This window comes from Quercus suber, unplaced genomic scaffold (genome assembly GCF_002906115.3).
Source record: "Quercus suber isolate HL8 unplaced genomic scaffold, Cork oak 2.0 scaffold_800, whole genome shotgun sequence".
Taxonomy (NCBI): Eukaryota; Viridiplantae; Streptophyta; class Magnoliopsida; order Fagales; family Fagaceae; genus Quercus; species Quercus suber.
In genome coordinates this window covers 1-12689 of record NW_027070235.1, presented here as the reverse complement: position 1 = coordinate 12689, position 12689 = coordinate 1, and the positions used below count along the sequence as shown (strand labels likewise).

At 35.6% G+C, this 12689-nt stretch overlaps 1 long non-coding RNA gene across 5 annotated transcripts; it reads right to left on the bottom strand.

Moving 5' to 3' along the window:
- Positions 1–7921: 7921 nt before the first annotated feature.
- Positions 7922–12442, bottom strand: LOC112003264 (uncharacterized). Of its 5 annotated transcripts, none has more exons than XR_010626579.1 (7): positions 11994–12441; positions 11694–11887; positions 11228–11584; positions 10951–11109; positions 10788–10850; positions 8975–9132; positions 7922–8300 (listed from the first exon to the last, which is right to left on the bottom strand). It is a non-coding gene; the product is annotated as an uncharacterized LOC112003264 (long non-coding RNA). The 5 variants fall into 5 exon arrangements; XR_010626580.1 differs by lacking the exon at positions 7922–8300 and adding an exon at positions 8670–8878 and having other exon boundaries at positions 11994–12442; XR_010626581.1 differs by lacking the exon at positions 8975–9132 and having other exon boundaries at positions 11228–11587.
- Between the last annotated feature and the right edge of the window lie 247 nt (positions 12443–12689).

Genomic DNA, 12689 nt, shown 5'->3' with positions numbered 1-12689 from the left:
TAAGTGTTCTTTAAGGGATCAATTGCTGCTGGAGGTCCATAATCTAGGCCATTTTGGAAGAGATAAGACATTGACTACAACAGAAATACTATTGAAAAGGCATGGAAGTAGATGTGTCAAAGCTGGTCCAGAGATGTTTGATTTGTCAGAAATCCAAGGGGGCAACCACCAATGCTGGCCTTTATCTTCCTCTACCTGTGCTTTCCAAGCCTTAGAAGTTCATTAGCATGGATTTTGTCTTGGGTTTACCTCCAACAGTAAGAAGAGCAGACGGTATATATGTTGTTGTTGACAGGTTTAGCAAGATAGCCCATTTCATTCCTAGCAGGAAATCCAATGATGCTTCCTGTGTGGCTGATCTTTTCTTCAGGAATGTCTACATGCTCCATGGTCTACCTCACTCTATTGTTTCAGAAAGGGACACTAGTTTTAGGCCATTTTTGAAGGACTTTGTGGAAGAAAGTAGGTACCAGCTAAGATTACAGCACAACATTTCATCCCCAAACTGATTGACAGACAGAAGTAGTTAACAAGAGCTTGAGCAATATCCTCAGATGTTTGGTAGGTGACCATCCTAAAGAGTGGGAGGGGATTCTGCCAATTGCAGAACTTGCTTTTAACATCTCAATTAACAGAAGTCCAAGCTTTAGTCCATTCAAGATAGTCTATGGCAGTAATCCTACCAATGTCACTGATTTGGTAGCGTTGCCAATACTCCAGAGGGTTCATCGAAAGGCTAAGAACATGACAGAAGTGATGCAGCAAGTCCACCAACAAATAAGGCCAAGCTAGAAGCAACCAATGCCAAACACAAATCTGCAATTGTTTTGCACAGGAAACTATTTGAAGTTGGCGACTTAGTTTAGGTGTTGATTTCTAAAGATAGAAGACCAGAAGGACAGTATGCTAAGTTGAGACAAAGGAAGTATGGTCCTTGCAGTGTTGAAGAGAATCAATCACAATGCCTATGAGATTGAGCTACCTTCCCATATGTCTATCTCTAATATTTTCAATGTGTTGGCTTACTCCTCACCATGATCCAACGGAGGCCAAGAGCACTTGAGGCCAAGTGCTTTCCAAGAAGGGCAGCCTGATGTAGGAGCATTTTCTAAGCTGTTTTAAGATGTTTGATTGAGTCAAGCTAGCAACCTTAGAGCATCCACATCAGTCCATGGAAAAAATTTTCCATTTTACAAGTCTAAAACTTACTTTTTCTATTTTACACACTTATTTTTACAAAATACCCACATCAGTTTGTCTATTATACACATTTATTCAAATAAAATATTTATTTCTTTAACCCAATGCTATAGTGCTACAGTACCACAGTGCCAAGCAAAGTTATGCTACAGTACCGAGGAGAGAAAAAAAAACTATTAAAAAATCATATACACATGCTACAGTGCCCGTGTAAATTTACACGGGTACTATAGCTCATTGATAATTTTAGAAGATTTTGCAAGATTTTAAACGGACTGATGTGGGCTGTTTTTGAACAAAAATGTGTAAATTTGAGCATTTTTTCTATTATACACACTTATACATGAACTGATGTAAATGCTCTAGCTGTTGAGAACAGTTAGTTACAGCTACCTTTATGTCCAAACAAGGGCCTTAAGGCAATTAGCTTATATGGCAGTCTTTCTTATTTGAATTAGTTAGTCTTGTTAATAAAAGTAGTTAACTTTTATTAGATGTAACCAATGTTAGTTTGACACTTGGCAAGAAACTAATGGACAGATTGTATAAGTACTCTTGTACTCTCATTTTTTTAATCAATTTTGAGAACCAGTGATTTTAAGCCTTCGTGTGCTTTATATTGGAATTTAATGTTCTTTCAGAAGTGCCTAACCACCTCCTTAATGTTTAACAAACCAAAGCCTACGCACATTCCCTACATCACAGAGATAGAGAGGGCTTTCTCTGGGAAACCAGGGACCTGCTGATCTTAAATGGCTCATAAAAGATTAAAACTTGAAAAGAAGAGGCCCAAAAAGAAAATTGTGAAAGGGGTATGCATGGCAAACTGAGATGGAAGGAGAAAGGCGGTTAAGGCTGTCTCAGCCACCATTAATGAAGCTGAAAGAGCTCAAAGACACAATAATCGAATGCTCCAAACGAATGTGCACATATAAAATAATACTATAATTAAGAATAGTCCTCATTTCCTTATATAGAGAGAAGAGTTGAAACTTGAAAGAAAATTTCAAACATGGGGTTAGAAAATAGGAAACTTGAGTTTTGCACAAAAGATTTAACAAGGGCCAAAAAGGAACAAATAGAAATAGGGCAATTTTGCTGTTTGGCATTATTCCGCTAGTTAGCCAAACAAACCCCATTCCAAAATATTTAGGAAGGTAGCCCTCATTTGGAATTTGATTTTTGCAAAATCGAATTTTCAGGTACATCTTGATTGCTTTAAAATCAAGTTGTAGGTCACATTGGCTAAGCTGGCAATGGCTGATGTGGCAATTTCAAAAAAAAATTCCTAATTGGAACTCGTTTTTATCAAAATCGAGTTTAAGGGTCCACTTGGTTGGAGAAATGAAAAAGTATGAGGATAGAAAATAATGATATGATGGAAAATAGGCAGAATAGAAGAGATTTTAGTTTCCCTCATTTGTGTTTGATTAGGATATGGAAAAGTGAAAGGATGGAAAATGTAGTTTGTATAAATTTACCCTCATACCCCTATTAGATAAAAGAAGTAATAAATTATATTTTTATTAATAAAATGGATGGGAAAAAAAAAAACAACAACAACAAATGAGAAGTCAAAAGTGAAATTGGTTGGGGAAATTAATAAGAACATCGCACAGAGAAGTTAGTGAACTTTGCATAGTAAAGAAAACAGAGGAGAAAGCCAAAAAAAAAAAAAAAAAAGGTATGGAGAAGAACGTTGCAGTGAGGGAAAGTTAGTGAACTTTGCATAGTAAAGAAAACAGAGGAGAAAGCCAAAAAAAAAAAAAAAAAAGGTATGGAGAAGAACGTTGCAGTGAGGGACATTTTTTTCCAAATAACCGGTCTAGTTTTCTCCCCATTTTGGGGAAATTACATTTTGGTGGGCCCAAAGAGAAAATGCATGGGCCCCACCAAAAATATTTCATCCTTTCTCTCCTTACCAAACAACACCAAATGCTATTTTATCTCCTTTCTTTTCTATCCTCCCTAGTCCGCCTCCAACCAAACGTAGCCTAAGGAAACTCAAGTCATCTATAAACTATTTGTGCCTACTATTCAAATTATCTGAACAAAACTTGATTTAAATGAACTAGAGTTTAAACCAAATGTCCCCATTTCAACCAAAGTTGTCAAGAAATCAGTAAGAGCGTCTCTAACAGCATTGGCAAACACAAAATCCTCTCTGTTTTAGAGAGTCTAACCACAAAATGATGCTCTAATAGCCCCTCTAAAATGCAAAAAGTTTTTATGAACAATCACTCTCTTTGCCTGGAGTGCTACTGTTAACTAGCAAAAAAATTAAACGAAATAAAAAACAACCGATTAAAATATTCAACTTTTATCTCAACGGTTACAAATCACCCACCTCCTTTCTCTCTCAAACATCTCCAAACTCAAAGGGGAGGTAAATCAGTTAGCATACATTTGGCAGTGGGGAGGAGGACGAGCAGTGGAGTGGTCGAGCCAGAGTTGCACAGTTAACAGTTAACGCCAATCTCCATTGGTTTTGTCCTTTGGGGCAACTCTCTCTCAGGTTTTGGTTGATCTCAACTGGCCTTCACAGCAGCGATCTTTCTCTATCTCTCTCTCAACGAGTTTTGTCCTATGTTGCAGGGATACAGACACAAGTATGGAGTCTTTTGGCTAAATATTGTTAAATTTAAAACATATTTGCGTTATAGGTACTATTACAAGTTATTTAGAGGAATGAGGAGAGAGATTGTATTTCGGCAACAATGTTACCGGAATTCAAGAAAAAGTAGGAGAGAGAATGAGAAAAATGGAGGAAAGAGAAAAACTTGAATTTCGGCAACAGTGTTGCTGTAATTCATTTGCCCAATTTTCCTCACCTGCTTGGATGTGTGAGTGTGAGAAGTGTAATGAGTGAGTGCCAAAAAAAAAAAAAAAAAAGTAATTGTGGCAATGGTATTGCCGAAAATGGTAAGGGAAAAAAAAAGTGAATGCCAAAATTTGCAGAAGAATTAAAGAAAAATATAATGTGCTACGTACACAATATTTTCACAATATTAAATACTACAAGATTTGGACTAATAGTAAAAATATATTATAATTTTCACGACACATAAACTGCCACATGAATTAACTCGTATTAGGCTTCCAAGTTCACTAATTAACTCGTATTAGGCTTCCAAGTTCACTAATGTCCTCAAATTTACTATTATTATTGACTTATTAATACTACAGTTATTAATTAATAGTAGTATTTAATTAATTAGGTGAACACATGGTAAGTATTTATTGGTGGAATATAGAGTGGAGCAGGAAAAATGGGACAGAAGATTTGGACTCGACTTTGTGTGGATAGATTTTTCAATTCAAAATCTAATATTTATCAATGATAAAATTTATGAAATCAAAAGCCCAGGATATAAATAAGCACCATTGTAAGGTTTTTTTTTTTTTTTTTTTTGGGTGTAAAAAACTATACTTTAATATATATATATATTTATTGATCCCAGTCCCACCAAGTACCCCTCACACGGGCCAGGATCCTCGGGCCATAGTGCTAAAAAAAAAAGCACTCTCACATAGGTCACATTGGCTAAGCTGCAATGGCTGATGTGGCAATTTCAAAAAAAAAAATCCTAATTGGAACTCGTTTTATCAAAATCGAGTTTAAGGGTCCCTTGGTTGGAGAAATGAAAAAGTGAGGATAGAAAATAATGATAGATGGAAAATAGGAGAATAGAAAAGATTTTAGTTTCCCTCTTTGTGTTTGTTGGATATGGAAAAGTGAAAGGATGAAAATGTAGTTTGTATAAATTTACCCTCATACCCCTATTAGATAAAAAAGTAATAAATTATATTTTTATTAATAAAATGGATGGGAAAAAAAAAAAACAACAACAAAAATGAGAAGTCAAAAGTGAAATTGGTTGGGGAAATTAATAAGAACATCGCACAGAGAAGTTAGTGAACTTTGCATAGTAAAGAAAACAGAGGGAGCAAAAAAAAAAAAAAAAGGTAGGAGAAGAACGTTGCAGTGAGGGACATTTTTTTCCAAATAACCGTCAATTTTCTCCCGGGAACATTTGTGGAGGCAAAAGAAAGCATGGGCACCCACAGAGAAAATGCATGGCCCTCTACCAACTTTAAACTATTTCATCCTTTCTCTCAACTTCACCAAACAACGACCAAATGCTATTTTTCTCCTTTCTTTTCTATCCTCCCTAGTCCCCTCCAACCAAAGTAGCCTAAGGGAACTCAGTCATCTATAACCATTTGTGCCTACTATTCAAATTATCTAAACAAACTTGATTAAATGAACTAGAGTTTAAACCAAATGTCCCCATTTCAACCAAAGTTGTCAAGAAATCAGTAAGAGCGCTCTCAAAGCATTGGCAAAACAAAATCCTCTCTTTTTAGAGAGTCTAACCACAAAATGATGCTCTAATAGCCCTCTAAAATGCAAAAAGTTTTTATGAACATCATCTTTGCCTGGAGTGCTATGTTCATAGCAAAAAAATTAACAAAATAAAAAACAACCGATTAAAATATTCAACTTTTATCTCAACGTACAAATCACCCACCTCCTTTCTCTCTCAAATCTCCAAACTCAAAGGGGAGGTAAACTAGTTAGCATACATTGGCAGTGGGGAGGAGGACGAGCAGTGGAGGGTCGAGGCAGAGTTGCACAGTTAACAGTTAACGCCAATCTCCATGGTTTTGTCCTTTGGGGCAACCCCTCTCAGGTTTTGGTGATCTCAACTGGCCCATCGCAGGCGATCTTTCTCTATCTCTCTCTCAAGAGTTTTGCCTATGTTGCAGAAACAGACACAGTATGGGTATGATATGAGTATGAGGGTACGACATTTTTTGAAAAATTAGGGTACGGTATGTCTGAGGTACGGCTATTAATTAATTAATATTTATTTTTAGTTATATTTTAAATATTTTTGGACATAATTTATATTTATTTTAAGTTTTAAAATTATTAAAACCTATCAATCAATTTTTCGGTACTTATTTTACCTACAATGTTTCAATTTAATAATATAAAAAAAAAATTATATCACAGCAATAATACATAACCAAAAAAATTATTTTACCTAATGATATTTCAACTTAATAAATACTAAATAGACAAATTGCTCATAGCCAGCAGGCAAGTCACAACAAATAAAATAAGTCACTACAAGTGCTAAGCTAAACAACAAAACAAATAAATAAATAAACAGTCACAACTACAAAATTACAAATGCTAAACGACAGGTCACAATGAAAGTAAAAAACAAGAGAGAAAACCCAAATGCAGAAAACCAAAATAAAAAAGAAAAAGAAAGAAGAGAAAACCTAGGTTGAGCACCAGACCCAGGGCCAAAGGGTGAGAGAGAAACAAACCGGCAGAGCCTTGGTGACATCGGAGGGGCTTCATTCATTGCCGATCTACATCGGAGGTGCTTTGTTGGTCGCCGATCTATGCAAGAGGACAAACCGAGAGGGAAACGCGAGAGGGAGGCTAAGGGTCTGTTTGGATTGAACTTATTGTTGCTGAAACTGAAAACTGAAAATATCGTAGCAAAATAATTTTTAAATGTGTGATAGTGCCGTGTGACCTATTTTTAATATTATTTATTACATGAACAGCGCATGAACAGTGAATGAACAGTGCACGCACTGTTCATGCACAGATTTTTTGTCTCCCAAAATCAAACAATGCGGCCAAAAAAAAAAAAAAGAGGAAAATGCGTTTGCTGTAACGCGGGACGCCGAATCCAAACCCCACCATGATAGCGGGAGGATAGCTCCCATCAGTAAAGGCAGCAAACAAAGCAATGCAAATGGTCCAGTAAATCAAATGCTATGCAAACAGAAATGAAAGCACTCGATTTTCGTGGGAGAATCCAAAGCAAATGACAATAAGCAATGCACAAATGATGAAGCAAAACCAGGAAGCCACTTTTGAAATTGGGGGTGCGAGCGACTCTTATCAGCTAAGAATGGACGGGACGCATTATGAGATACGCGGACTGATGTGATGATTTAAAGGGTCCATTCATACAACAAGATTTTCATTGTTCTTATCCCATTCACTTCAATCAAAATCACATAAGTATCATACCAACAAATTCTTATCGATCATCATGCAGGAAGCCAACTTCAATTTGTCAAAAGCACAACAGTTATTTCCAAAGACAGAATAAGGGGCGTGTATGAGCTGGATTAAAGGGTACACAATGTCCAGTTGAGAAAATTTCCAACCCAACTAGGTTGAATTGGTAAGTTATGCTTACATGTATGTCTAAATCATATTCTAACTTTTGGATTTCCAACCCAACATTTGGATTTCCATGAACTATTTAAGAATTTTATTCAATAAGTTATTAATTCACATAATATGTTTAAATCATATTCTAACTTTTCAAATTCATCAAAACTATTTCTCACAATACCAAAATAAATCATAAAAAAAAATTTAAAAAATGATAATAAAATAAGTTTATATCTATAGTGGGCTGAATTGGGTTGAAAACACTATCAATCTGAACCTGATCCAACTCAATGCTCAAAATAAATTCTAACCCAACCCAACTTACAAAATCATGAAAAACCAACCTGAGGTGTTGGATTAGGTTGGGTTTGGTCAATTTCATCGGGTTGGTGGGTTGGATGAAACGCTCTTAGATGGAATCATTATGATACAATCTCATCGTTGACGTCGGACAGATCAAAGGGGCATCATAAGAGAGGGGATAGTAATTTAGAAAAACAATTAACAGAACATAAAGGATAGGCTCTACTAATTAGCCTTTAGGGTTTGTTTGCATTAGCGCCAAGTTAGGAGTCAGCAGCACCTAACAATTGAAAACTTCAGCATAAAATTTCATACATCATAACTGCAGTTTAACAAGGCCCTTTTGATAACAGAATCCTCAAAAAATAAAAACAAATTAGGTTCATAATTCAAAAGTAAAATCTGGAAAAAAAAAATTGAAATAATTTTTCCCGTGTTCCTTGCATCAATCATCCCGAATTTTTCTGATATTTTTGAACGTTTGCTAATCTGGAGATGAAATTCCGGCTTCTAACAGTCCATAGCCCACAAGCAAGTAATGCTTACAAAAAACTACACCTCCAACTCCAAGAGTGCAAACAACCTGTGTTTCATGCACAGAGAATGAATGAATGACAAAAAGTTTATTGGGAAAAAAAATCCAGACTTATTATCTCAAAAAAAAAAAAAAAAAAAAAAAAAAGAGCAAAGATTATCTAAACATACATAACATCATATACAGAAAATGCAGAATTCACCCACGCAGCAAGCTTTAGATAGTATGTTTCGTAGCTTATTAGTGGCAACATAACCACAGTTCATGCCACGTCTGGAGTACCTAATATTACCCCACAGTACATAACATCCCTGCTCATAGTTCTCCACATACCTACTCCATAAGGATCAAGATGGGATTACAGCAGCGTCACCAAACAAACACCCACCCCCCCCCCCCCCCCCCCCCCCCCCCCCATTCACTACCATACTTCACTTCTATCACTCTTCTCCATAATGCATTCTTCTCATAACCATATCACCACAAACATTTACCTATCAAGATTCATTAAAAAGCCTCAATCTTCTAATACCCAAACCACCTGCAGAAAGAGGAGTAGAAACATCTGCCCATTTAACCAGATGACATTTAGTCTCTTCCCTCATACCACCCCATAAAAATTTTCACTGCAGTTTTTGAATACTATTAGCCACAACTGTCAGGATAGTAAATAAAGAAAGAAAGTAGGTAGGCAAGCTTGATAAAGCTTAGAGTGTCTCTACCTCCCTTGGATGAATAATAACGTTTCCATCCCGCAAGTTTTCTTTCCACCTTTTCCAAAATTGGATTCCAAATTGACCTATCTTTGAAGTGAGCACTGAAAGGAAGACCTAAGTATTTCATTGGAAGTGAGCCCTCCTAATCTCCTTGTCTCAATCCCCTGAGCTTCCAAAAAAATCACATGGAGAACCATTAATCAAGATGGAGAAGCGAACAGTAGACAAACAAAAGAAAATCCACTACCCCACCACTTTTCAGTAAAACCACATCACTCTACATCCAATTATATAGCACCCTAGTTGACCAGACTTTAATCTACAATCTAGACATTCATAGTAATCAAAAACAGAATCAAGAATTTGCAACTCCAATACAAAAGCATTCTGAGATGCTGAGATGGATATCATCAAGAAAAACAGGCAGTCGAATGGCTAAAACTTTAGCAATAATTTTATAAATCCCCCATAAATAAAACTAATTGGATGAAAATCCCTCACTTCTACTGCCTCAAATTTTTTTTGGATGAGAGTGATAAAGGTAGCATCAAGCTTCTCAAACTAACCTTACTATGAAAAAAAAAAAAAATATATATAATAAGGAGAATAAAAATAAGAATTAAAGAATGAATGAAAAAATAATATTTAAATCAAATAAAGTAAGGATAGAGAGTCTATTAAAAATCTATTTGAAAAAGTGGGTATGCAAAAGCTAAAAATAATTGTTCATTCTCTAAACAGTATAAAATTTGGAGAGACTGCAATGCTCTAAGGACTTGAGTTATAATGACGACATTCACTCCCTAAAAGTCTACCCTTTTTAAAGAGAAATAATATTCTTGCTTTTTTTTTTTTTTTTTTTTTCCCATCTTAACAACCTATAGTCACTTTTGAGCCCTAACCCTTTCTTCTACAACTGTAAACACTATATCCCAAATTCACCTAACCTTAAACCTACACAAGCACACGTAGATAGACTTCCCAATTTGTCCTACGTCAATAACATAATAGAATCTATTATGGATTCCGCTATGGCTTCATTAGAGCATTCTGAAAAATAAATAAATAAATTTCTAACAAGACCTAATAATTTATTCCTCCGCAGTTCTAATTTGCAACTAAGCTTAATGTGAACATAAGGCATTAGCATTTGCAAAGCTTAAGCTACTTTTCCCCAAAGCCAACACCATACTTAGCAGATATTGAAATTTGAAAGTCTAACACCCACACACACTGACAAACACATATATAGTATTTCACTCTATTTACATTCAGACTTGAACTTGAACTTGAACTTGCTCACACACAGACATGGTATTACTCTTATTATATTCGACTTGAACGCATAGAAAGCAGCCAAGTTATCTTTATGACAGATGTGTGATTGGTAATAAGTGAAATAGGCTTTCAAATAACTTCATATGTCAGTACTTACTGTCACTAAAATTTTCACAAGTTCCTTTTTTTTTCACTCTTCCTTTTTTTTAATAAGGTAGGAAATCTTTCCAAAGATGAGCCCTTGGACTCGCCTCCAACCAATGAAATTTTTAGGCAACTGACCCCACATGTCATAACTAGTTGTTAGGTAATCCAAGACATTCATCACTAACAAACTAAGCAATTTATGCTAAGTACCTTTAAACCAAGTAGACATCACAAATACCAAAGACCTTTCATCTTTATCATTAAAATTAAAAAGAACCCAAAAATAAATTTTGTAGAGCAGGGTTTAATCTTAATTTGCAATTGGAGGACAATGTATGGCTACTGACATTGATGTGCATGCAATTTGTTTAAGCAAATGAGAATATATCATTACCTCAAGAATCTCCTTAAACCCCAGAAAAAAAGCAAGCAGTAAGACTCCAACAACAGTATGTTCCTACATTGGCCAAAAAAAAATCACATCAGTAATTTTTTCTTTTTAGTTTTCTTATTTCTTCATTTAGCAGAATCGTAGCTGAGAGGCATTGTGAGTTTACCAGTTTGGAACGGATTGAAGGAGGTAGAAACAATAGTATCTTTTTGTAGATACGAAGTAAGATCTTGAAAATGCTCTGAAGCAAGGAAAACATCTGAGCAATGTCGGAGCTGATGGAACCACTCGAATCGCGAGGAACATCAACTATACCTTGAGTTTCCTGATCACAAAATGATTTCATTAGAAATGAAGAGAGAGAAAGTAATGGATTGAGAGAGAGAGAGAGAGAGAGAGAGAGAGAGAGAGAGAGAGAAAGAGAGAGAGAAGGGAAATGGGACCTGGGGGAAATTGGAGATTCTTCTAGAAGGGGTTTCAAAGGAGTGGAATTGTTTGAGGGTGAATTTCAGAGAAAAAAATCTGATCTTTGGCCTATGTTGTATCGGTGAGAGGTCGCTGTTTATTCTGTGAAGGCGCAGCAACACTATGTCGTTCACGGGTTCCTTCACTAAACAATTGTTTCATGTAGCCCGCAGTGAAGCCATGAAAGTGGTGCAATTTTTAGAAGCCCTATCGAGTATCGATGATTTCCAATTTAGAAGTGTTTCATGCCGCAGTGAAGTCAGAAGTGGTGTAACTTTGACAAGCCTTATCAGTGTGTTCCAGTTTAGAAGCTTCATATGGGAAGAAACCCCAGCCTGCTGGATGGGTCACGATGTCAACTCATCAACTTCTTTAGCAGACAGCCTAAAGAAAAAGGTGGATTTTAAACATATCATTTACAGTGTATTCCAAGTTAAGTTTTACCTGACATAATTCTGGACTTGCGTCAATTAAGGCACATCCACAGTTTGTTGCTTGGAATACCACACCGCCATCAGTCCTGTTTGACTCACCTTGAGCTATTTCCTTCATAATGGATCGTTGACAAAATGAAGAATCCTGGCTGGAATTCATTGAGATAACAGAAATTTGCGTGTTTATATATGTGCCGTTAATTTCTGTATCTTGCAATAAAAACCAAGAACAAATGAACAATATTAGACGTTTAGCAAAAACAAAGAAACAATGATAACTACAAAAATATGCAAAAGAATTAAAACTTACCAAGTAATGAAGATTTGTTTGCATCACTTCCTGAACGATTGCTCTGACTCAATCCCATCATAAATTCTCAGTTTGACTCTATTCCTGGCGTGGAGATATTTCAGCTGTATTTAAAATCAATTTTTTTTTTTTTTTTTTTTAATAAAGAAGCCTATTTAATTTCAATCATGAACAAATAATTTGGGATTTTTTTGGTAATCCACCATGAATGTGAAAGAGTCTCCTGTTCCAAGAGCACCTAATAATAACTCTAATTATCACGCATCTCAATGTGTGCCCAAAGATGATTCAGGCAAACTAAAAACTATTGTTTCATCTGATTAATCCATACGCAGATGAACCCATGAAAAAGAAAGTACTTTCACAACAAGTGTAATCCATACACGGCATGAAGCCATGAACCAAAGTATCCATTGTTGCTACAATGGATGCAATAGATAGTAGTATCTCAACCGTTTTTTTTTTTTTTTTTTTTTTTTTTCTACAAAATACTACAAATTGAATGGGTTGGCATTCTAGTGAACCTTTAAAAATTTAGAACTTTAGTGAACCTTTTATCATTAAAGGAATGTCAAAAATTAAAAAACCTCTATGTTGTGGAGTTCACTAAAAATTCTAAAGAATTTGATACGTTTGATTTATTTTGAATTGCATGGTCAAAATTGGCTGTTCAATCCCCTCCCCCCCCCTCCCCCC